General features: G+C 42.0%; 1 non-coding gene across 1 annotated transcript; it reads right to left on the bottom strand.

Annotated features, from left to right (window-relative positions):
* LOC121822625 (U1 spliceosomal RNA) lies at positions 1 to 164 on the bottom strand. Its single transcript, XR_006063800.1, has one exon. It is a non-coding gene; the product is annotated as a U1 spliceosomal RNA (small nuclear RNA).
* Between the last annotated feature and the right edge of the window lie 21,795 nt (positions 165 to 21,959).

Consider the following 21,959-nt stretch of genomic DNA (forward strand, 5'->3'; position numbering starts at 1 on the left):
CAGGGGAGAGCGCGAACGCAGTCCCCCACTACCACAAATTATGCAGTCGAGTTTCCCGCATTTGGGGAAATCGCAGGGGTCAGCACATCCGGAGTGCAATGGATAAGCCTCGCCCTGGGAAAACCACCTTCGTGATCATGGTATCTCCCCTGCCAGGTAAGTATGAGTTGCTCGACACGCACGCACGCTCTCCCTACACACGCGCGCCCCTTTAACGCACGGTCACCCCGGTCGCCACACCCAATTGACGCCCACGCCCTCCACACCCGTCGCCGTCTTCTTGCCCCCGCGGACGTCACACTCACCCACACGGGATCGTCTCCACGCGGGACGCCCCTCTCCGAGCCCCCGGGACCGGCAGCCACTGCGCGCCGCCTCGTCTGCATAGCCCCGCCCCCGCCCTGACGTCAGAGGCCCTGCTCCGAGCCCCCGCCCCGTGTGCGCCCAACGCTCGGACGCTCCCCGCCGGGCCCTGGCGCTGAGCCTGGAGCGGGCGCCGCGGACGGCCAGACCTCCGGACCGACCACTGACCACACTTTAGACACCGTCCGCGGGGGCCGTGTCGGGATCGCGCTTGCGTTTGCGGTCAGCTTCCAGAAACGTGACAAGCCGGGGTGTGGATGGAGTGTGGACGCGAGCCTGGAGTTCCAGCGCTAGGATCCAGGGTTCAAAGCCATCCCCGGCTAGGTAGAGACAGGCTGTGGGGCCAGCCTGGGCTACAGCGGGCCATGTCTCAAAAGGAAAAGTAATAATTCACTCGGCGGGGCAGAGGGCTTAGTCCGTGTACCTGCTCGCTCTGCAAGCCTGAAGACCTCTGTTCTAGCGTCCGCAGGAGACTGTTCCAGAAAGTTTGTCTCTCACCTCCGCACTCGTACGTGCGCGGTAAAAACAAAACACACGGGGGAAAAAAGAGCCCCCAAACAATAAGTTGTCTTTTGTTTTAATTCAGTTGCTGCTGGGTGTGGGGGTTGCACGCTTTTAACCTCCGCTTTCCAGAGGCAGGGGCAGGGGACAGGAGGTGAGGCAGAGGGAGGCACAGAGGCCCTAACTTGTCTGTGTCTCGAGGTCTAGGCCAGCCAGGACCACACAATCAGATCCTGTCTACTAAGGAAAAAGAAAGACATTCCGTTACTTGTCTCCTTCCTGAGTTTGAGACTGAGGCCTTATAGACCCGAAACAACCTTAGAGGAGCTGCGAACCTCCCAGCTCGGCTTAAGGACCAGAACACCTTCCTGTGGGGCGGTGGTGGTCCACGCCTTCAATCCCAGCACTTGGGAGGCAGAGGCAGGCGGATTTCTGTGAGTTCGAGGCCAGCCTGGGCTACAGACTGAGTTCCAGGACAGCCAGGGCTGTTACAGGGAGAAACCTTGTCTCGAAAAAACAAACCAAACCAAAACAGAACGGAACGCCTTCCTGTCAGGAGACCCAACGTTCGGCCTGGGGACTCTGGAGAACACATCCACTTAAAGGAGAATTGAAAGACCCCCAGCTGAGATCTTCCTCCGGGAGAGACCCCAAACCCAAGGAACACACCGAAACCACAGATCAGATGCAAAAGCAAGAGGGTTTATTTAGACCAGGTACCTGGGGCGAAGTCTCTTGGAGGACTTGCGCGCTTTCCTAGGGCAAGGGGGACTTTTTATGGGATCCCAGGGGCAGAGGCGCGGTTACAGAAGCAAGAAGCATAGTTACAGGGTCCCTATTGGTTGTTTCAAAGAAGGCCAGGGTGAACTTGGGGTCGTATGTGTGTGGCTGATTTGGCCTTGCCCAGGCCAGCTGCTTATTCCTCAAGGCCAGGGGGCCAGCCATAAAATATCCTGATTCGACTCAACTGTCTTTCTCCCAAGGCCGCCGACCACAGTTATCTCTCTCAAGGCTGGATGGCTGGCCATAGTTATCTCTGTCAAGGCCGGGTGGCTGGCTACGGCTGTGAACTCCTGTTTTTCTGATTCCTTCAGAATGGCGTTTCTTAGGCTAAGTTATAGGGGGGGGAGCATTTCATTTGCCCAAAGCCCCATGTCCTCATAATGGAGCGGGGGTCTTTCAGAATAAAGTGGAAAAGACCCGTAATTAGATACTGATTGATTTAGTGACTTAAAGTTCTGCTAGGACTGCCTATTTGCCAAGCGTGACTTCACTTGCTACCTGAAACAGAGCGAGCTGGAGAAGTCGTTGAAACTGTTAAGAAAAGCTGTTAAGGTCGTTGCCCTTAACAACCGCTGACTGCGGGTGTGCTTGGGGTAACTTGCTTCCTCGCCTGCCCCACCTCGTGTCGGTAGAGTGTAAAATGAGAGAGACTGCAAACTGGACCCGGCATCGAAGCCTCTTAGCAGCTGTCCTGGGTTCTGGTGACCTCTCCTCTGTCCGCTCTCCTCTCTCCCACTCTCACTGGTGTGTGTTGGGTGCTTATTCTAGAAAGATCCCTGCAGCACACCGGTGAAGCTTTCCTTCCCCAAAGTCTCTGCTTCTCCCCCACACCCAGTGCACCCTGATGCACAGTCTCCACTCCCAAGGAGAGACCGGTGTCCTTCAGTTGTTCTGGTTAAAGGACAATTCTGGCGGGGTAGAAGTGGGTGGGGGTGGGGTGTGGCGGGCAGGGGGAGAGGGTGACTTGTGGCGCATGGCTTTAATTCCAACACTCAAGAGGCAGATTCAGGATGATCTCTGTAAATTCAAGTGCAGCCTGGTCTACACAGTGAGTTCCAGGACATCCGGGACTACAAAGATAGACCCTGCCTTGAGAAAGAAAGAAAAAGAAAGGAAGAAAGAAAGAAAGAAAGAAAGAAAGAAAGAAAGAAAGAAAGAAAGAAAGAGAAGGAAGAAAGAGAAGGAAGGAAGGAAGAAAAAGAAAGAAAGAGAAAGAAAGAAAGAAAGAAGAAAGAAAGAAAGGGAAAGAGAGAAGAAAGAAAGAAAACAGAAAGAAAGAGAAAGGAAGGAAGGAAGGAAGAACAGCGGGCAAACTGGACAGTGTTACCCCTGTAGAGGTCTGCTCCTTCTTCCATTTCCGAGTTGCCTTGATCAATCTTGATCTAACAGAGACCACATGGACTCAATCCTACCGATTGAGAATAAAACCGCTACCACAGTTCAAAGCCTAATTTGAAGCAAGCTTTTAAATACTGGCCAGGCAGATGGGCTCTGTCCAGGTTCATACCCAGGTTCCTGGGAATGGCCCAGAATCACAGGTCCAAGCACACATCCTGACGTACCTCCAGCCTGTGACCCCTGACCCACACATGATCAAGCACATCCGGTGCGGAAGGGTCAAACAAACTTGTTTAGGGGAGTGAAAACATGCGACTTGTTATCTCCTTAAACAACAGTCTCCAGCATTTCAGGAACCCGCTGTCCTTGGGCAAGGGGCTTGAGATCAGAGACATTTTTGTTTCATGGATCTCTAAGGCATAGTGATTAAAACTTAAAATGTGGGGCTGGAGAGATGGCTCAGCACTGGCTGCTCTTCCAAACGTCCTGAGTTCAATTCCCAGCAACCACATGGTGGCTCACAACCATCTGTAGTGAGATCTGGTGCCCTCTTCTGGTGTGCAGGCATACATGCAGGCAGAATACTGTATACATAATAAATAAATCTTTTTTAAAAAAAACTTAAAATGTGACTTTGGCTCTCACACTGTAACAGGCCCCAGACCTTAGTACAACTGACTCCATGATGGAGTCGTTCATGATGGTATGGTTCAGGCACATACACAGCACCACCTCACAAAATGAAAACGAAAACCTAACCCATCAAGGTTCATCCTTCTGGGGAAGTCTCTAAATGCACTAATCTTGCTTTTTGGCTTCTGCAGTTCTGCTTCTGGCTAACTGTTCTTTTACACCTTCACACCATTAAAGTAATATTCTGTAGCATAAAAAATGTAAGACATCTGTGCCTAGTTAAAATAATATTCTACAGCAGTTTATAAAAGACAGGATTTAAAAACAATGCTTGTCTAATGAGGTATTAAAGTTGGACATCTATGCGTTCATACACAGGAATGTACCTTGCACTGGCAGACAAACTTTTTAACTTAAGAGTTACCCAGAGGGCGGCGGCAGAGGCGGAGGCAGTACACGCCTTTAATCCCAGCCCTCAGGAGGCAGAGGCAGGCAGATCTCTGTGAGTTTGAGGCCAGCCTGGGCTACAGAGTGAGTTCTAGGACAGGCTCCATAGCTACAGAGAGAAACCCTGTCCCCCTCCCAAAAAAAAAAAGTCATCCAGATAGTATTTTTTTAATTAAAAATTTTTTTAAAATTACTCTCATGATATTAATTACACTCATGATATTAATTACATTTGTGGTATTCATTGATTACATTCACAGTATTCATTCAATGACTATATGATAATCACTAATTACATTAATGTATTGATTTATTACATTCATGATATTATGTCCTGACACTACTGTTCCTTTGTGGGGTTTTTCCATCACACAAAACAGGGATTCTGTACTTAGGAAATCATTGCTCTATATTCCTTTCTTCTCCATCTTGAGATAATGTCTGATCTTTCTGTCTCTATAAATTTGTATATTCTATATATTTCATGTAATGCAATTCTATAGTATTTGTCCTTTTTTAAAAATGTAAAAATGACATTTTCTAAATGTAAAAACATTTTAGGTACAACTGCAGGAGAAATAATACACAGATAGCTTGAACATAAAAACAGGTTATAATTCAAAAGTCCAAGTTTATTTGAAACTGGAAAATATTTTCTCTGTAGAAAATAGTAAAAATGAGTCCTTTTAAGCCAAATAATAGCTGAATTATAAATATTGATTAGATTCTGGGATAGAGAAGAAATTTATCTTCATCTGTTCAGAACTATGTTTTACTTAAGTTGTGAAAGTGAGATTCCTATTCATCTTCCCCTTCACTGTTTGATTTACGGCAGACATCTTTCTTTCTTTCTTTCTTTCTTTCTTTCTTTCTTTCTTTCTTTCTTTCTTTCTTTCTTTCTTTCTTTCTTTCTTTCTTTCTTTTTTTCGAGACAGGGTTTCTCTGCGTAGTTTTGTGCCTTTCCTGGAGCTCACTTGGTAGCCCAGGCTGGCCTCGAACTCACAGCGATCCGCCTGGCTCTGCCTCCCGAGTGCTGGGATTAAAGGCGTGCGCCACCACCGCCTGGCCACAGCAGACATTTTTCTATAGGCTAATCCATAACCTAAAAAGATTTTAGCCTCCCCTCATGAAAGTACAGCCAGCATTTTTTTCATCAGCTTGATACACTACAAATTCTTATCCTAATAGTGAAATGTTTCACTAAAGCTTGCCCAGTAATTGAGTAAAAACAAAACTTATTCTAAGCCACAGTCATCCTAGGGTCCCCCCTGCTATGTAGCCTCTCTGGTTCTGTGGGTTGCAGTCTGATTGTCCTTTGCTTTATATCTAGAATCCACTTATGAGTGAGAACATACCATGTTTGTCCTTCTGGGTTTGGGTTACCTCATTCAGGATGACATTTTCTAGTTCCATCCATTTGCCTGCAAATTTCATGCTTTCATTGTTTTTCTCTGCTGAGTAGTACTCCATTGTGTATATGTACCACATTTCTTAATCCATTCTCCAGTTGATGGGCATCTAGGTTGTTTCCAGGTTCTGGCTATTACAAATAGTGCTGCTATGAACACAGTTGAGCATGTGTCTTTGTGGTATGATTGAGCATTCCTTTGGTATATGCCCAAGAGTGGTATGGCTGAGTCTTGAGGTAGATCAATTCCCAATTTTCTGAGAAACCGCCATACTGATTTCCACAGTGGTTTTACAAGTTGGCATTCCCACCAACAGTGGAGGAGTGTTCCCTTTGCTCCACATCCTCTCCAACATTGACTGTCATTGGTGTTTTTGATCGTAGCCATTCTGACAGGTGTAAGGTGGTATCTCAGAGTCGTTTTGATTTGCATTTCCCTGATGATTAAGGATGTTGAGCATTTCTTTAAATGTCTTTCAGCCATTGGAGGTTCTTCTTTTGAGAATTCTCTGTTTAGCTCTTTAGCCCATTTTTTAAAAATTGGATTGTTCAGTATTTTGATGTCTAGTTTCTTGAGTTCTTTATATACTCTGGAGATCAGTCCTCTGTCAGATGTGGATTTGGTGAAGATCTTTTCCCATTCTGTAGGCTGTCTTTTTGACTTATTAACCATGTCTTTTGCCCTACAAGAGCTTCTCAGTTTCAAGAGGTCCCATTTATTAATTGTCGTGCTCAGGATCTGTGCTGTTGGTATTATATTTAGGACGTGATCTCCTGTGCCAATGCGTTCAAGAGTACTTCCTACTTTCTCTTCTATCCAGTTTAGTGTAACTGGATTTATGTTGAGGTCTTTGATCCACTTGGATTTGAGTTTTGTGCATGGTGACAGATATGGATCTATTTACATTCTTTTATATGTTGACATCCAGTTATGCCAGCACTGTTTGTTGAAGATACTTTCTTTTTTCCATTGTATAGTTTTGGCTTCTTTCTCAAAAATTAGGTGTTCATATATGCGTGGATTAATGTCAGGGTCTTCAATTCAATTCCATTGGTCCGTATGTCGGTTTTTATACCAGTACCAAGCTGTTTTTATTACTATAGCTCTATAGTAGAGATTGAGGTCAGGGATGGTGATGCCTCCAAAGGTTGCTTTATTGTACAGGATTCTTTCAGCTATTCTGGGTTTTTTGTTTTTCCATATGAAGTTGAGTATTGTTCTTTCCAAGTCTGTGAGGAATTGTGTTGGGATTTTGATGGGGATTGCATTGAATCTGCAGATTGTTTTTGGTAAGATTGCCATTTTTATTATGTTAATCCTACCTATCCATGAGAATGGGAGATCTTTCTATTTTCTGATATCTTCTTTAATTTCTTTCTTTAGAGACTTAAAGTTCTTATCAAACAGGTCCTTCACTTGTTTAGTTAGTGTTATCCCAAGGTATTTTATATTATTTGTGACTATTGTAAAGGGTGATGTTTCTCTGACTTCTTTCTCAGCCCTTTTATCATTTGTGTATAGGAGGGCTACTGATTTTTTTTGAGTTGATCTTGTATCCTGCCACTTTACTGAAGGAGTTTATCAGCTACAGGAGTTCCCTGGTAGAATTTTTGGGGTCACTTATGTATACTATCATATTGTCTGCAAATAGTGAAAGTTTGAATTCTTCCTTTCCAATTTGTATCCCTTTGATCTCCTTTTGTTGTCTTATTGCTCTAGCTAGAAGTTCAAGTACTATATTGAATAAGTATGGGGAGAGTGGACAGCCTTGTCTTGTTCCTGATTTTAGTGGAATCGCTTTGAGTTTCTCTCCATTTAATTTGATGTTTGCTGTTGGCTTGCTGTAAATTGCTTTTATTATGTTTAGAAATGTTCCTTGTATTCCTGATCTCTCTAAGACCTTTATCATGAAGGGGTGTTGGATTTTGTCAAAGGCTTTTTCAGCATCTAATGAGATGATCATGTGGTTTTTTTCTTTCAGTTTGTTTATATTGACAGATTTTCATATGTTGAACCATTCTTGCATCCCTGGGATGAAGCCTACTTGGTCATGGTGGATAATTTTTTTTTGTTTTGTTTTGTTTTTTTGAGACAGGGTTTCTTTGTATAGTTTTGCACCTTTCCTGGATCTTGCTCCATAGACTAGGCTGGCCTCGAACTCACAAAAATCCGCCTGCCTCTGCCTCCCAAGTGCTGGGATTAAAGGCATGTGCCACTACCGCCCGGCAATTTTTTTTTTTATGTGCTCTTGGATTTGGTTTGCTAATATTTTGTTGAGTGTTTTTGCATCAATGTTCATGAGAAAGATTGGTCTGTAATTCCCTGTTTCATTTTTGTGTGGTTTGGGTATCAGGGTAACTGTAGCCTCATAAAAAGAGTTTGGTAATGTTCCTTTTGTTTCTATTGTGTGGAACAATTTGAAGAGTATTGGAATTAGCTCTCCTTTGAAAATCTGGTAGAATTCTGCACTGAAACCATCTGGTCCCAAGCTTTTTTTGGTTGGGAGACTTTTAATGACTGATTATATTTCCTTAGGGGTTATTGATGTACTTAAATAGTTTATCTGGTCTTGATTAAACTTTGGTATGTGGTACTTATCCAGAAAACTGTTCATTTCTTCCAGATTTTCCAATTTTATGGAGTACAGGTTTTTGAAGTATGACCTGATGATTCTCTGGTTTCCCTCGTTGTCTGTTGTTATGTCTCCCTTTTCATTTCTGATTTTGTTAATTTAGATTCTCTCTCTCTCTCTCTCTCTCTCTCTCTCTCTCTCTCTCTCTCTCTGCCTTTTGGTTAATTTGGATAGGGGTTTGTCTATCTTGTTGATTTTTTCAAAGAACCAACTCTTTGTTTCATTGATTCTTTGTATTGTTCTCTTGGTTTCTATTTCATTGATTTCAGCCCCCAATTTGATAATTTACTGATGTCTATTCCTCCTGGGTGAGTTTGTTTCTTTTTGTTCTAGAGCTTCATGTGTTCTGTTCAAGTGTGCTGTTAAGTCATTAGTGTGAGATTTCTCCAACTTCTTTATGTGTGCATTTAGAGCTATGAATTTTCCTCTTAGCACTGCTTTCATAGTGTCCCATAAGTTTGGGTATGTTGTACATTCATTTTTTTCATTGAATTCTAGGAAATCTTTAATTTCTTTATTTCTTCATTGACCTGTTGGTGTTTCAGGTGGGCATTATTCAGTTTTCATGAGATCGTAGGCTTTGTATAATTTTTGTTGTTGAAGTCTAACTCTAAGGCATGGTGGTCCAATAAAATACAGGAGATTATTCCAATGTTTTTGTATTTGTTGAGATTGCTTTGTGACTGAGTATGTGGTCAATTTTTGAGAAGGCTCCATGGGAGAAGAAGGTATATTCTTTTGTGTTAGTGTGGAATGTTCTGTAGATATCTATTAAGTCCATTTGAGACATAACATCTGTTAGGGCCTTTATTTCTCTGTTGAGTTTCAGTCTGGTAGATCTGTTCATTGGTGAAAGTGGTGTGTTGAAATCTCCCACTACTAATGTGTGGGGTTTGATATGTGATTTAAGCTTTAGTAATGTTTCTTTTACAAATGTGGGTGTCTTTGTATTTGGGGCATAAATGCTCAGAATTGAGACTTCATCTTGGTGGATTTTCCCTGTGATAAATGTGTAATGTCTTTCCCAATCTCTTTTGATTGATTTTAGTTTGAACTTTATTTTATTAGATATTAGGATAGCTACATCAGCTTGAGTCTTAAGTCCATTTGATTAGAAAGCCTTTTCCCAACCCTTTATTCTGAGGCAATGCCTGTCTTTGAAGTTGAGGTCTGTTTCTTGTATGCAGCAGAAGGATGGCTCCTGTTTTTGTATCCATTTTGTTAGCCTGTGCCTTTTTTATAGGTGAGTTGAGACCATTAATATTGATGGATATTAATGATCAGTGATTGTTAGTTTCTGTTGTGTGTGTGTGTGTGTGTGTGTGTGTGTGTGTGTGTTGTGTTTCCCTTCTTTCGTATTTGTTGATGTGGGATTATCTATTGCCCGAGTTTTCATGGGTGTGTTTAATTTCCTTAGGTTGGATTTTTCCTTCTAGTGTTTTCTGTAGGGCTGGATTTGTGGATAGGTATTGTTTAAATCTGGTTTTATGATGGAATATTTTGTTTACTCTGTCTATGGTGATTGAGAGTTTTGCTGGGTATAATAGTCTGGTTTGGCATCCATGGTCTCTTAGTGTCTGCATAACATTTGTTCAGGACCTTCTAGCTTTCATAGTCTCTATTGAGAAGTCTGGTGTTTTCTGATGGGTTTGCCTTTATATGTTATTTGGTCTTTTTCCTTTGTGGCTCTTAATATTTTTTCTTTGTTCTATATGTTTAGTGTTTTGATTATTATGTGGCAAGGGGACTTTTTTTTTTTTTTTGATCCATCCTATTTGGTGTTCTATAAGCTTCTTGTATCTTCATAGGTGTTTCTTTCTTTAGGTTAGGAAAGTTTTCTTTTTCTTTTCTTTTTTTTCTTTTTTCTTTTGTTTTTTGAGACAGGGTTTCTCTGTGTAGACCAGGCTATCTCAAAGAGATCCACCTGCCTCTGCCTCCCGAGTGCTGGGATTAAAGGTGTGCGCCACCACCACCTGGCGGGAAAGTTTTCTTCTATGATTTTGTTGAATATATTTTCTGTGCCTTTGGGTTGGTATTATTCTACTTCTTCTATCCCTATTATTCTTAGGTTTGGTCTTTTCATGGTGTCCAAAAGTTCCTGGACATTTTGCGTTATTACTTTTTTGACCTTAGTGTTTTCTTTGACTGACGAATTTATTTTCTCTATTGTGTCTTCATCGTCAGAGATTCTCTCTTCCATCTCTTGCATTCGGTTGGTTATGCTTGCATCTGTAGTTCCTGATTGTTTAGTCAGATTTTCTATTTCCAGCATTCCCTCAGTTTGTGTCTTCTTTATTATCTCGATTTCAATTTTCAGATCTTGAACTGTTTCCTTCATCTGTTTAATTGCTTTTTCTTGGCTTTGATTTCTTCCAATTTTTTGTTTTTTTTTTTTCTTCCATTTCTTTAAGGGAGTTTTTTCATTTCCTCTTTAAGGGCCTCTATCATCTTCTTAAAGTCATTTTTAGGATTGATTTCTCCTGCTTCTTCTGCGTTGGTATGTTCAGGTCTTGCAAGTGTAGAATCGCTAGGTTCTGATGGTGTCATATAGGTCTTTATGTTGTTGCCTGTATTTTTGCCCTGGCGTCTACTCAATTCTTCCTCTGCTCGGTGTAGGTGGTGTCTGTGTCTGAAGGTGCCTCTCTTGTTCCAATTGATAGTCTTGGTCCACTGGGAGTTCTTGGTCAAATAGTGCTGTTGGGCTCTGTTTTTTCCAGGAGCAGCTTAGTCCAATCGGTGTTAGTGCATTGTCTCAGGGAGCAGTTGTTCCCAGTTGGTGCAGGGTGGGCTTATGACTCTGGTGGTTGTTGGTTTTTTTTTTTTTTTTTTTGGTGAGGGAGCAGGGAAAGGGAGCTGCCTGGTCCCTGGGGCTCTGATGGCTGGGGCCTAGGGGCTAGAGACCTGGTCTGCCAGTCCAGAGATGGGGCCTTACCTGTTCCCAGTTGGTGTAGGGTGGGCTTATGACTCTGGTGATTTGGTTTGGTGGCCGGATGGCTCCTTCTCTTGTGTTCTCGGGTCGCATTTTGCTCACTGGCCAACTCCTCAGCTGATCGTGTTTCCTCAGACTACAGGCTGCAGGCTTCTGAAACCTCTCCCAGATGGATCTCAGCTGAAGAGGTTGATCAGTAGGGCAATCTCACCAATGCCTCCAAGTTGTTGGGCTTCGTAGGATCGGCAGCTGGGCCCCGGGTCGGCCTCGGGCAGAATGCTCTCGTCATTCTGGTCATGTCCCACTATGCCGGCTCCCAATAGTTTTGGTTTTAAAGACACAAAGGGGTCATGAAGCCGACTGGGATCTAGAAGGCAGGATATGCATGCTGCCAAGGGTGGGGCCAGAGTGTAGTGCGAGTTCTAATTGGTCTTAATAATAAAAACCCAGAGTCGGATATGGGGGTAAAGGCTGAAAGACCAGAGAGACAAAGGGGCAAGCCACAGCCACTTCTCACCTCACAGATTCCTCAGCCTGAAAGGGGGCCCAAGCTCCTGTCTCTTCCTGCCTTGTATTCCTCTCTTGGCCCAGCCATATCACTTCCTGTTTCCACCTCCCAAGTGCTGAGATTAAAGGTGTATGCCACCATGGCCTGGCCTCTATGGTTAACTAACTAGTGGCTAGTTCTGCCCTCTGATCTTCAGATAAACTTTGTTAGAGCACAAACAACATATCACATTTCCCCCTTTTTTGTCTAAAATAATAAAAAAATGTTTTAACTAATATATGAAAAACTATATACAATAAGTACAATAACATATGCAATATATATATATGGATAATAAGTCCATCAACAATGTCTAGTCCATAAACATTTGACAAATTCAGAGAAAATGCTCCATATCTATCCTATCTTGGTGAGTCCAAAATACCTAATTCACTTTCTATTCTAACTTACATTACCAAAACTATCTTTTAATGTCTCTCAATCTTATACACTTTACATTTCTTTGGTGAATTTTTATTCTGAATCTGGCAACAAGGAAAACTATAACTATAAAGTCTTCAACTCCACCAGACACCCAAGAAGGAAGTAATATTACCTGAGTAAGCATATCTGACAGACTTATCGGTGAAGCAGGATTTTCTGAAGGGCTGTCTTACTTTGTCTTGGCAAAGTTTGGCAGTCCTTCTTCTGTGTCCTGCTTGTCCCATTTGGACTGCATACTGTCAGAAGTCGAGGCAAGGGCATTTTCTTGCCCAATGACTAACTTTTTATAAGGAAAAGGGGCTGGCTAAAGAAACCAACCCTGACCCTGGTTCCCAGAACTAGGGAAAGATGGCTCAGATAAGGCCAGTGAAAGAAACACAGTTTGGCTCAGATCAGAGCTATCTCTGACCCTGGCCAGCTGACTTGTGAAACCAACCAATCACAGAGTAGGACAGTAGCACCCAGGCCCTGGAGCCCAGGACCAGGGAAAGAAAAAATCCCCTGGGTTTGGGATCTGAGCCAGAGAAATGAACACTTTATCCCCAAACCCAGAACCGAGGAAACATGCCCTGACTCTGAAACTAGTACCAAAGTAACACTCTTGGCCCCTAAAATCAGAGTCAGCGAAAGAAATGTGCCTTAGCCTTAGAAGTAGTGACAAAAAGCCAGGAAAGGCCAGTGAAAGAAACACAGCTTGGCTCTGAAATCAGGGCCATCTCTGTCCCTAGCCCACAAAACTGGCCAATCCCTGGGCAGAAAATAAACTAACCAATCACTGGTTAACTCCACCCCCAAGACATCCTATATAAACCACCCTTCCTGGTCAGTTGTGGGCTGTTCTCTCCGCCCTGGTAGAGGCAGCTACTCTCCTGGACTCCTCCTTTCCAAATAAATCTCTTTCTCAAAAGAGTTTTGGGTGTGAAGATCTTCATTCACTGGCATAGAGAAGGACCTTGCTGAGACATCCCATAGTGGACAGAGCAAGGAGGAGCTGAACAGAAGATCTTTGCTGAGATGTCCCTCAGTGGACAGAGCAAGGGAGAGCTGAAAAAGTAACACTCCTCTGGAGCCAGAGGAGATTGCTACACTTTTCCAGGGCTTTCCCTTTATGCAGAGTGAAGCAAAAGAAGCAACATCTTAGGCCAGAGAAGCAGAGCTCTGCCAGGAAGCCCCCTCAAGTCGGGGCTGAGCAAAGCTCAGCTGTAGTGGCTCTCCAGGAGAAGAGCAGGATTACTATATCCTGAGGGGAGATCATCCCCATCACACCAGGTATAGCCTGACTTTCCCCGAACAGTCAGGATACCCTTGCCTGCTGAAGCAGTTCTGGGCTTGACTCTCCTGAGCAGTCAGAAAAACTTCCCCTCCAGGGCTGAGCTGTCTCTTTGCAGCTCCAGCCACCAGAGCTGTCCTAAGCAGCTCCAGGTGTTGCCTGATTCCCCAAGTAGTCAGGATACCTTTCCCCAGTGTTGCAAAACTTACATTGTTGGTGCCGAAACCTGGGACCAAACCTGCAGAGTTGCAACAAATTTACTTACACTTTTGCCACAAAGAAAGTAAACTCCATATGGAGTTTCTTTGATTCCCATCATCTTCTCTGAAGTAGATTGGTGATGCCAGGAACAGACATGTCTCATTGTCATTTAAAAAAAAAAAGAACCTATGTTATTAAGACATCTTAAATGCCATCTCTGAAATGTTTAAAGACCACCTGTCTACCTAAAATATATCTGTTTGACCTTGAAAACATACCTAACATGACAAATTCAATTGTAATAGGAGACTAACTACTCACCTACATTTCTTTATTATCCTAAATAGTTTGTAATAATGACTTTCAAGGACTAGCAATTTGCATTACATTGTTAAATGAGATGTATAGGTACAATACCTTGAACAGGATTAGAAATGTATCTATAGTATGTTCTAACAAAAATAATCTCAACTTAGTATCACTATACAAAGATCCATATCAGTATAAAATATTTAAAACAGGGCTGGAGAGATGGCTCAGAAGATAAGAGCACTGCTTGCTCTTCCAAAGGTCCTGAGTTCAATTCCCAGCAACCACATGGTGGCTCACAACCATATGTAGTGAGATCTGGTGCCCTCTTCTGGCCTGCAGGGATACATACAGACAGAACACTGTATACATAATAAATAAATCTTTTTTTAAAAAAAAGTATTTAAAACAGGTAGTTGCATTTAAGCTATCATTTCTACATACCCCGTTTTTCTTTTCTTAGTAGACTCAATAATCTACCCATTATTTTATCATTTCCATATCCTGCTTTTTATTTTTTCAAAACAAGAACCCTGAATCTAATCTCCTTTGTTCAGCTTATTTTTAACCATTACCAATAACAACTTGTAACCAACCATGCTAAACAATGACAAATACCCGTAACCCACTGAAAGACTGAAAACCACCTGCCCCACCTCTTGGGAATGAATGTAGGTGTCGTGTTCTTAAAATTACTTCCTGCTGTCTGGGGGTGATGGCACCCTGAAAAGAAAGGTTAGGGGATCCTGAAAAGAAAAATTTGGGTTGTCAAGTCCTGGGAGAGGTAGCTGTATCATTTGTTGTCCAGTCTCTGCTTAATGGGAAAGAGCAGGGCTTGTCTCAAGTCCTTGCTCAAGTAGTCTGTGAGGCTGGATCATCTTAGCTAGCCACCTTGAAATTGTCCTGAGCATTTTGTAGTCCAAAGCCGATCTATGGGTGGTGTTTATCAGCTTAGTGGCATTATCATAGTCCATGTGGAATTATTGTTGTGGGACCCCATCATCCTTTTGGAGACTTTAAAGGTCACTGTTAAGTATCGTCATGGTTCATTGCCAGAAATTTAAATATTTTAAATGTAATATGCAGTAGATCTCAAAGAGGTTAAAGGATCAATATTTGTTATGTACATCCAGAGTACAAAAACTTAATTCCTAGTTACCTGAAAAAGACTCAAACCTGAAATCATGTACAGGAAGCCAGATGAAGCCTTTTTCTAGAATTAGTTAGTACTCTATATGATCATTAATATCATGAGAAAATGTTTAAAATATATGTTAATCTTGTAAATTTTGACATATTTGTACCTAAAGAGAAGCTATAAAGAACCAAAATAAAACCAAAGAATTATGAGGTCAGTAGCAATAGAATAGTCCCTAAATTTTTGTTTGTCTTCTGTCCTATACGAGGTTGCTCTTCTGATATGAGACAGAGATTTTGAATTTCGCTTTAACAAGCATGTTGTGGTTTAGAGAAGGAGAGAGCCACACTACAACTCCAAAGACAGCTTTAATTTTCAATTGAACTTTGTCTACAAAAAGACCATTTGCATTATATGTCTGTAGAGAACAGCAGAAACAAACATTTGGGAAGATGTGGAATTTTATCCTGTTGGAGATGTGATATATCAATAGGCCAATTTACTTCTTTTCTTGGGTTATTTTTTTTTTCCGGATGATTTGTCCTTTTTCTTCAGATGTCTCATTCGTCCAATTGTCTTCAGATTCCTTAGTTTGATGCCTTCATTCTCCTGGAAAGACAAAAACAAAACCCTGCCCCAACTCTAATTTTGGGGAGGTTGCCTTATGGCTAGTTATATCTGATCAGATGAAAAGCATTTGTTGGTCTTATAAATTAGTGTACATTGAATGGTCACACTGGTTGATGAACTATCACCTCTTCTAATTAAGAGGTCTCTCTTGTTCAAATATATTTATCAATTTTTATGGTATCCATAGCTTTTCTTATCCTGTGTAATCAAAAGCAAAACCTTTGTTCCAACGTAACACATATCCTGGCTCCTATTCTGAAGGCTGATTTAATTCTGTAGGTTTTTTTTCCTATTATCCAATGTCTCTCCACAGCTGTTGTTCCTTTCTCATTAGCATTTAAAAAATGGGCGGTGGTGGCTCACGCCTTTAATCCCAGCACTCTGGAGGCAAAGCCAGGCAGATCTCTGTGAGTTCGAGGCCAGCCTGGGCTATCAAGTGAGTCCCAGGAAAGGCGCAAAGCTACACAGAGAAACCCTGTCTAGAAAAACCAAAAAAAATAAAAAAATAAAAAAATAAATTCACAGTTAATAAAGCATTATGCGGGCTGGAGAGATGGCTCAGAGGTTAAGAGCACTGACTGCTCTTCTAGAGGTCCTGAGTTCAATTCCCAGCAACCACATGGTGGCTCACAACCATCTGTAGTGAGATCTGGCGCCCCTTCTGGCCTGCAGACATGCAGGCAGAACACTGTATACATAATAAATAAATAAATCTTTAAAAAAATAATAAAAAAATAAAGTACTATGCAATCTATTTCTGGGGGTCTTTATCACCCCTTCCAGTTTATTTATCATATCCTTTAGAGTTTGAGTAGATCTTTCTATGACTGTGTGCCCTGTAGGTTATACCTGTAATATGATTTATATAATAAGCAATATACCAGATACATATGCTTGACCTTCTTTGTCAGTCTTAATTTGTACAGGTATACCCATGATGGTCATAACTTCTAGCAAATGTGTGATTACAGAATCAGCCTTTTCAGAATTCAAAGCAGTTTTGAAAGCCCATTGAAATCCTGCATAGGTACCAATGGTGTGGTGTACATATTTTGATTTTCCACATTCTACAAAATGAAACATATCCATCTGTGTGGGGCGTTTACCCACCATCCCCACAGCTTCCCAGAGTTTTCTTGAGTGCGATCAGCAGGAAATATTAGATAGAAGGATTTATAGCGGAGAATCTTGCGGAGATAAACAGATAGAAAATAAAGGATAGCCTCGAGAGGGCCTGAAACCTATTCCAACGGGCCCTGACTGTCTCTGGTCCAGGGTTTTTATAGAGACGCCAAGGGGTGGAGCAAAAGACCTCCTCCCCCAGCACAGTCAAGTGCAGACCATCTCAGACACCTGCACTCAGGCCCGTGGTCCTGATCATCCTCTATTCGGACCTGCTGGGTAAAGCCATGAGGAACCCCAGAACGGGCTCCCACAGGTCCCCCCTTCTTAATATATAAAAAAATAACTATTAATGGCTTACAGCAATCTCCATAGCTGTTACACCTCCCAGTATGGGAGTAGAGGATGATATAGATGGCATTTCTCTTTTGAATTAGGTCCAAGGTGACCACAGCAGTCTTAGCTGCCTCAAGCCCTTTCTAAACCAAAACTCTTTTTTTTTTTTTTTTGGTTTTTCGAGACAGGGTTTCTCTGTGTAGCTTTGTGCCTTTCCTGGAACTCACTTGGTAGCCCAGGCTGGCCTCGAACTCACAGAGATCCACCTGCCTCTGCCTCCCGAGTGCTGGGATTAAAGGCGTGCGCCACCAACGCCCGGCTAAACCAAAACTCTTAAGGCGACTACAAACTTAAAGAATCCCTTAGCTTCATCATTACTATTAACAGGTTAACATAAATATTGCTATACATAGTCACAATTCTCTCAATCTTACAACTCAAAACAAACTCTTAACAGAACCATTAGAATTAGCATATATGGTGCTACATACAGTTAACAATTTTCTCCGTCTTACAACTTTAACTCAGTCATTTGAATTTTCTTGTTAACAGAACATAGGAAAACTTCGATGTATTCACATTAAACTTAAACATTTCCTCAAATCCACAAAACCAGGGTGCATTAATATCAATAGGTTTCTGCGAACATAATTCAATCTCATAGCTCCTCCTTTTCTTTATAATTTTTAAGCAAAATCTCAAGCCTAGTTAGAAAACCCAAACTTTTCTGTTTAAACAGTTCCATTTGTAACACAAAACCAGTTCCATAAGTAATTCCATTTTTACATAAACAGTTCCACAAAACAATTCATAAATCTCCAGTTAATAAAGCATATATGCATACACAAAACTGCATCTTAATTCTAGGTAGAAACGATAAATTTCTTCATTTAAACAGTTTCATTTTTAACCCAATTCCAGAAAATCATTCCTAGGTCATTACTCAAAACTGTCCCATTGCAATGAAATCTCTATGGTTTGTTTCATTTAAGTCTTAAAATTCAAATGATAAATTCTGGTACTAGCCTTCCAAATATGAGAAATCCATAACCAAAATCTTTTTGTAATTTTATCTCATTTTAAGTTCAAAAAGTTCAAACAAGAAATAAATTCTGGTATCAGGCTTTCACTTCCAAATATGAAGAGATGTTTTTCAACCAAAACTTTTTGCAGTTAATTTTTGTTCAAACAAGCGTCTCTGCAACTTTTGTTCTCAAAGACAGACCTTTTTAGTATAGTAATATTTTAAACCGCACCGTTTTTGCTGTTAGCTCAGGTTTTTCTGTGCTGCGTTGATATTCCACGGATCTCAGCTGCGGATGCCTTGTGCTGGTTCTGGCCTCCGCCATTCTTAGCTTCTTAGCGGCTTCTGGAGCTTTTGAAACCATTCAGACTGCCTACCTTGCAGTCTACTAGGACACTATCTCCTGTGTCTCAGGTGTTTTCACCATATACATTAATAGACTCACACTTAACATTTATACTTTTTCACAAACTCACATAACATGTGCTTAAGCATAAACTCACTCAACATTTACACATTTTTACAAACTCACATATAACATATTAACATCTACTTATTTATACTTTAAGGAAACTATAGAACTACTTTAGCAAATATATTAATTCTTATATACTTATATTCATTCCATCTTATTTCTTATTTAAACTTACATTTACAACTAGCATCTTACAAGTTTATTACTACATGTCTTAAGACTACCTTAGATACTTCTTGCAAGCTTATATTCTTTTTTTTTTTTTTTTTGGTTTTTCGAGACAGGGTTTCTCTGTGTAGTTTTTCGCCTTTCCTAGGACTCACTTGGTAGCCCAGGCTGGCCTCGAACTCACAGAGATCCGCCTGCCTCTGCCTCCCGAGTGCTGGGATTAAAGGCGTGCGCCACCACCGCCCGGCGCAAGCTTATATTCTTTTTTTTTTTTTTTTTTTTTTTTTTTTTTTTTTTTTTTTTTTTTTTTGGTTTTTTCGAGACAGGGTTTCTCTGCATAGCTTTGCGCCTTTCCTGGAGCTCACTTGGTAGCCCAGGCTGGCCTCGAACTCACAGAGATCCACCTGGCTCTGCCTCCCGAGTGCTGGGATTAAAGGCGTGCGCCACCACCGCCCGGCTCGCAAGCTTATATTCTTAAAGGAACTCTATAGATCTATTTTACAAACTTATATAGGCTACCATTAGCATATATCTAACTTAGCAAACACCTAAAGATTTCTTAACACAGAATTTTTACAAACTCATATCTTATATTCGTCTTTCTATTTCTTACTCTTAATTATTATCACCATCTCTATTTGAAAGATTCTCTTAACTAGACAGGAAGTACGTACATCATTTCTAAAGTTTACAGTTTATAGTTAGCTTTGTTATAAAGCACTGGGATTTAGTGAGTGTTGTCATTATAGAGTTGTGATACTTGTTGCTAGGGGATTGTAACATTCTCAGGACAAAGCCACACCCCAAAGTTGCGAGTTCTCTCAGCAGTTCCGGACAGGCAGAGATGCACTGTCAGCGGTAAACGGTTTTTAACTAGAGGCTGTCCCTTCACCCAAATTCATAATAGCTCCCCTAAGTACTTCAATTCAGACAAACATTTCTTTTTTTTTTTTTTTTTTTTTTTTTTTGGTTTTTTCGAGACAGGGTTTCTCTGTGTAGCTTTGCGCCTTTCCTGGAACTCACTTGGTAGCCCAGGCTGGCCTCGAACTCACAGAGATCCGCCTGGCTCTGCCTCCCGAGTGCTGGGATTAAAGGCGTGCGCCACCACCGCCCGGCTCAGACAAACATTTCTATTACAACAGCACTTTTGGTTTGCTCTACCAAAAAACTTCACTTCACACTGAGGGTGAAATTATCATATTTAGCTGCTGTAAAGCTCTTTACCAAAAACTGCACAGCTATTAGGTGGTATTTTAAGGATTTTAAAGTGGCTTGTTTGCTCTTAAAGGTAGCTTTTTGTCATCCAACTGCCGTAGAACTTGTACAGCTATTAGGGTAAATAAGGCATTCTACCAATGGAGCCCCAAACTGCGAAGCGCCTAGTTCCGTATCCTTTCAATTTTTCATCGGAACTGATACTTAAACTTAGACGACTTTCCTACTCATTCTTTTAAAAGCTGTATTTTAAGTTTACCATGAACGTATTTACGAGCTGACAAAAGTGTTTCAGGGCAATGTCGCCATCTTTAGCGGAAAAACTACCTTTCCCAGAATGCATTTCCCTTATATCAATCAGTCCATAATAATATCAGTCCCATATCAGTCCCTTATATCGTTTTTCCATATTTCTTATCGTGTTCGAGAGTCAACTGGTTCTCTTTTACCAGACTTGCTTACAAATTCTTGCCCGGGAGGTTTGAACAAAGTTTTTTGCTTTTGCAACGGGAGATTTGAACAAGCATTTTACATTTTCAGCTATGGGACATTGGGAGGCTTCTGGTCTCTCCTCAGCTGGCTTTAACAGGTGTCTCTCCTTCATTTGACACTGGCCCCGAATCAGAACCACACCTGCCTCGTTAGCCAGCATTGAGGCTGGCATTTCTGATAGCAACTTTCCTCGGGGCTTGTGTTTGTTTTAGCCAGTCAGTGAAAAACAAGATCATGTACAACAACTTTTCCATAGCTCTTTCAGAGAGATTTTCTCCCACTGATCTTATTCTCATTTTGCTTGTTCCTTCCCCCCCAGATGCAGAGCTTCAGCTATCTGTCTGCGGCTCTGTTCCTCTGCTAGCTGCCTTTGGAGGTAGGGGCTTCTTTTTCTCCCCCTGAATCTGCCTCAAACTCTAGCAGCTTTGTCAGGTCATACATTTTCTGGGAAGGAATCTGTCCCCTCTGTTTCTTCAGAGTCTTTCTCCCAGACAGTATCCAGTTTGGTCTCAGTTTATCCCCTCTACCCCAGAAACAGTTTCCAACACTACAGTGGCGGCGTTCCCTGCTACTGGAGGTAGGGGTTTTTGTCTGTTTTTTCAGGGTCTGTGTGGTTTGCGTACAGACTGAAAATCTAACAAGGGAGGTTTTTGCCATTTCCAAACTCCCATTAGGACAGGTGTTTTGCCTCATCAGGCCTTCACCTGGCCCAGTCCCCCAGTGGGTTGGGTTTGCTTGTCTGGGTGCTCAAGGACAGAGCTTATGCCAGAGGCAATCACCCCTCAGGGCTACACTCCCTCATCTCATCGGGAGTCAGTTGAAACAAAGCTTTTCTCAAAGAGGTGCTTTCTCTGACAGAAAAGAAAGCTTTACTCCTGGATAGTTCTGTTCTGCCCTGGCTGGGCTCTTTCCCCGACAGTGTTCTGACTTGGCAGCACAACTGCTTCAGACACAGTTCAGCTTTACTCTTTTCCCAGAAAGGTCCTTACTCTGATAGGAAAGCTTTTCTCAGATTTCTTTTTGCAGCTGTGGACCTGTCAGCCCGGGACTTGTAGGAAAGTGGACAACTGTGCGGTTCCCACCGGCTTTAGCTTTGTTCACTAGTAATCTTCCCCTGGGTCCTGCACCTTCCTGCCTCAGCTCTGTGCTCCAGGAAGTTTACAATTGCAGGAACCCTAGTATCCCCGAAATGCACTCCAACTCAGAGACGCTGGCCAGTCGCCCCTGAGTTTTTGGTCAGAAGCGAGGATACAATGCTAACAGTTTGCATTGCTTCAGGGGATCTTTGCGTTAAGACAATTAGGAGCACTTTTTTTCTGAAATGCTCACTCAAAATCTTTGCTGCCTCAGCTCAGCTGTAACCGTGAAGCTTGACTATTTTGCTTTTCTCAGGTAAAGTTTCCTGCCCTTTTGGGCTCTCTGTAGCTGTTCACCCTTGCACTCTCCCAAGCGTTTCCCTCAGGGTACTCTGACCCACTGTCTTTTACTAGCTTGAAGAGACAGAGCTTAGAAGAGGTTTTTAGGAACTTGTCCTTGCCTCCTGCATTGCAGGG

The sequence above is a fragment of the Peromyscus maniculatus genome, chromosome 14 (genome assembly GCF_049852395.1).
Source record: "Peromyscus maniculatus bairdii isolate BWxNUB_F1_BW_parent chromosome 14, HU_Pman_BW_mat_3.1, whole genome shotgun sequence".
Taxonomy (NCBI): domain Eukaryota; kingdom Metazoa; phylum Chordata; class Mammalia; order Rodentia; family Cricetidae; genus Peromyscus; species Peromyscus maniculatus.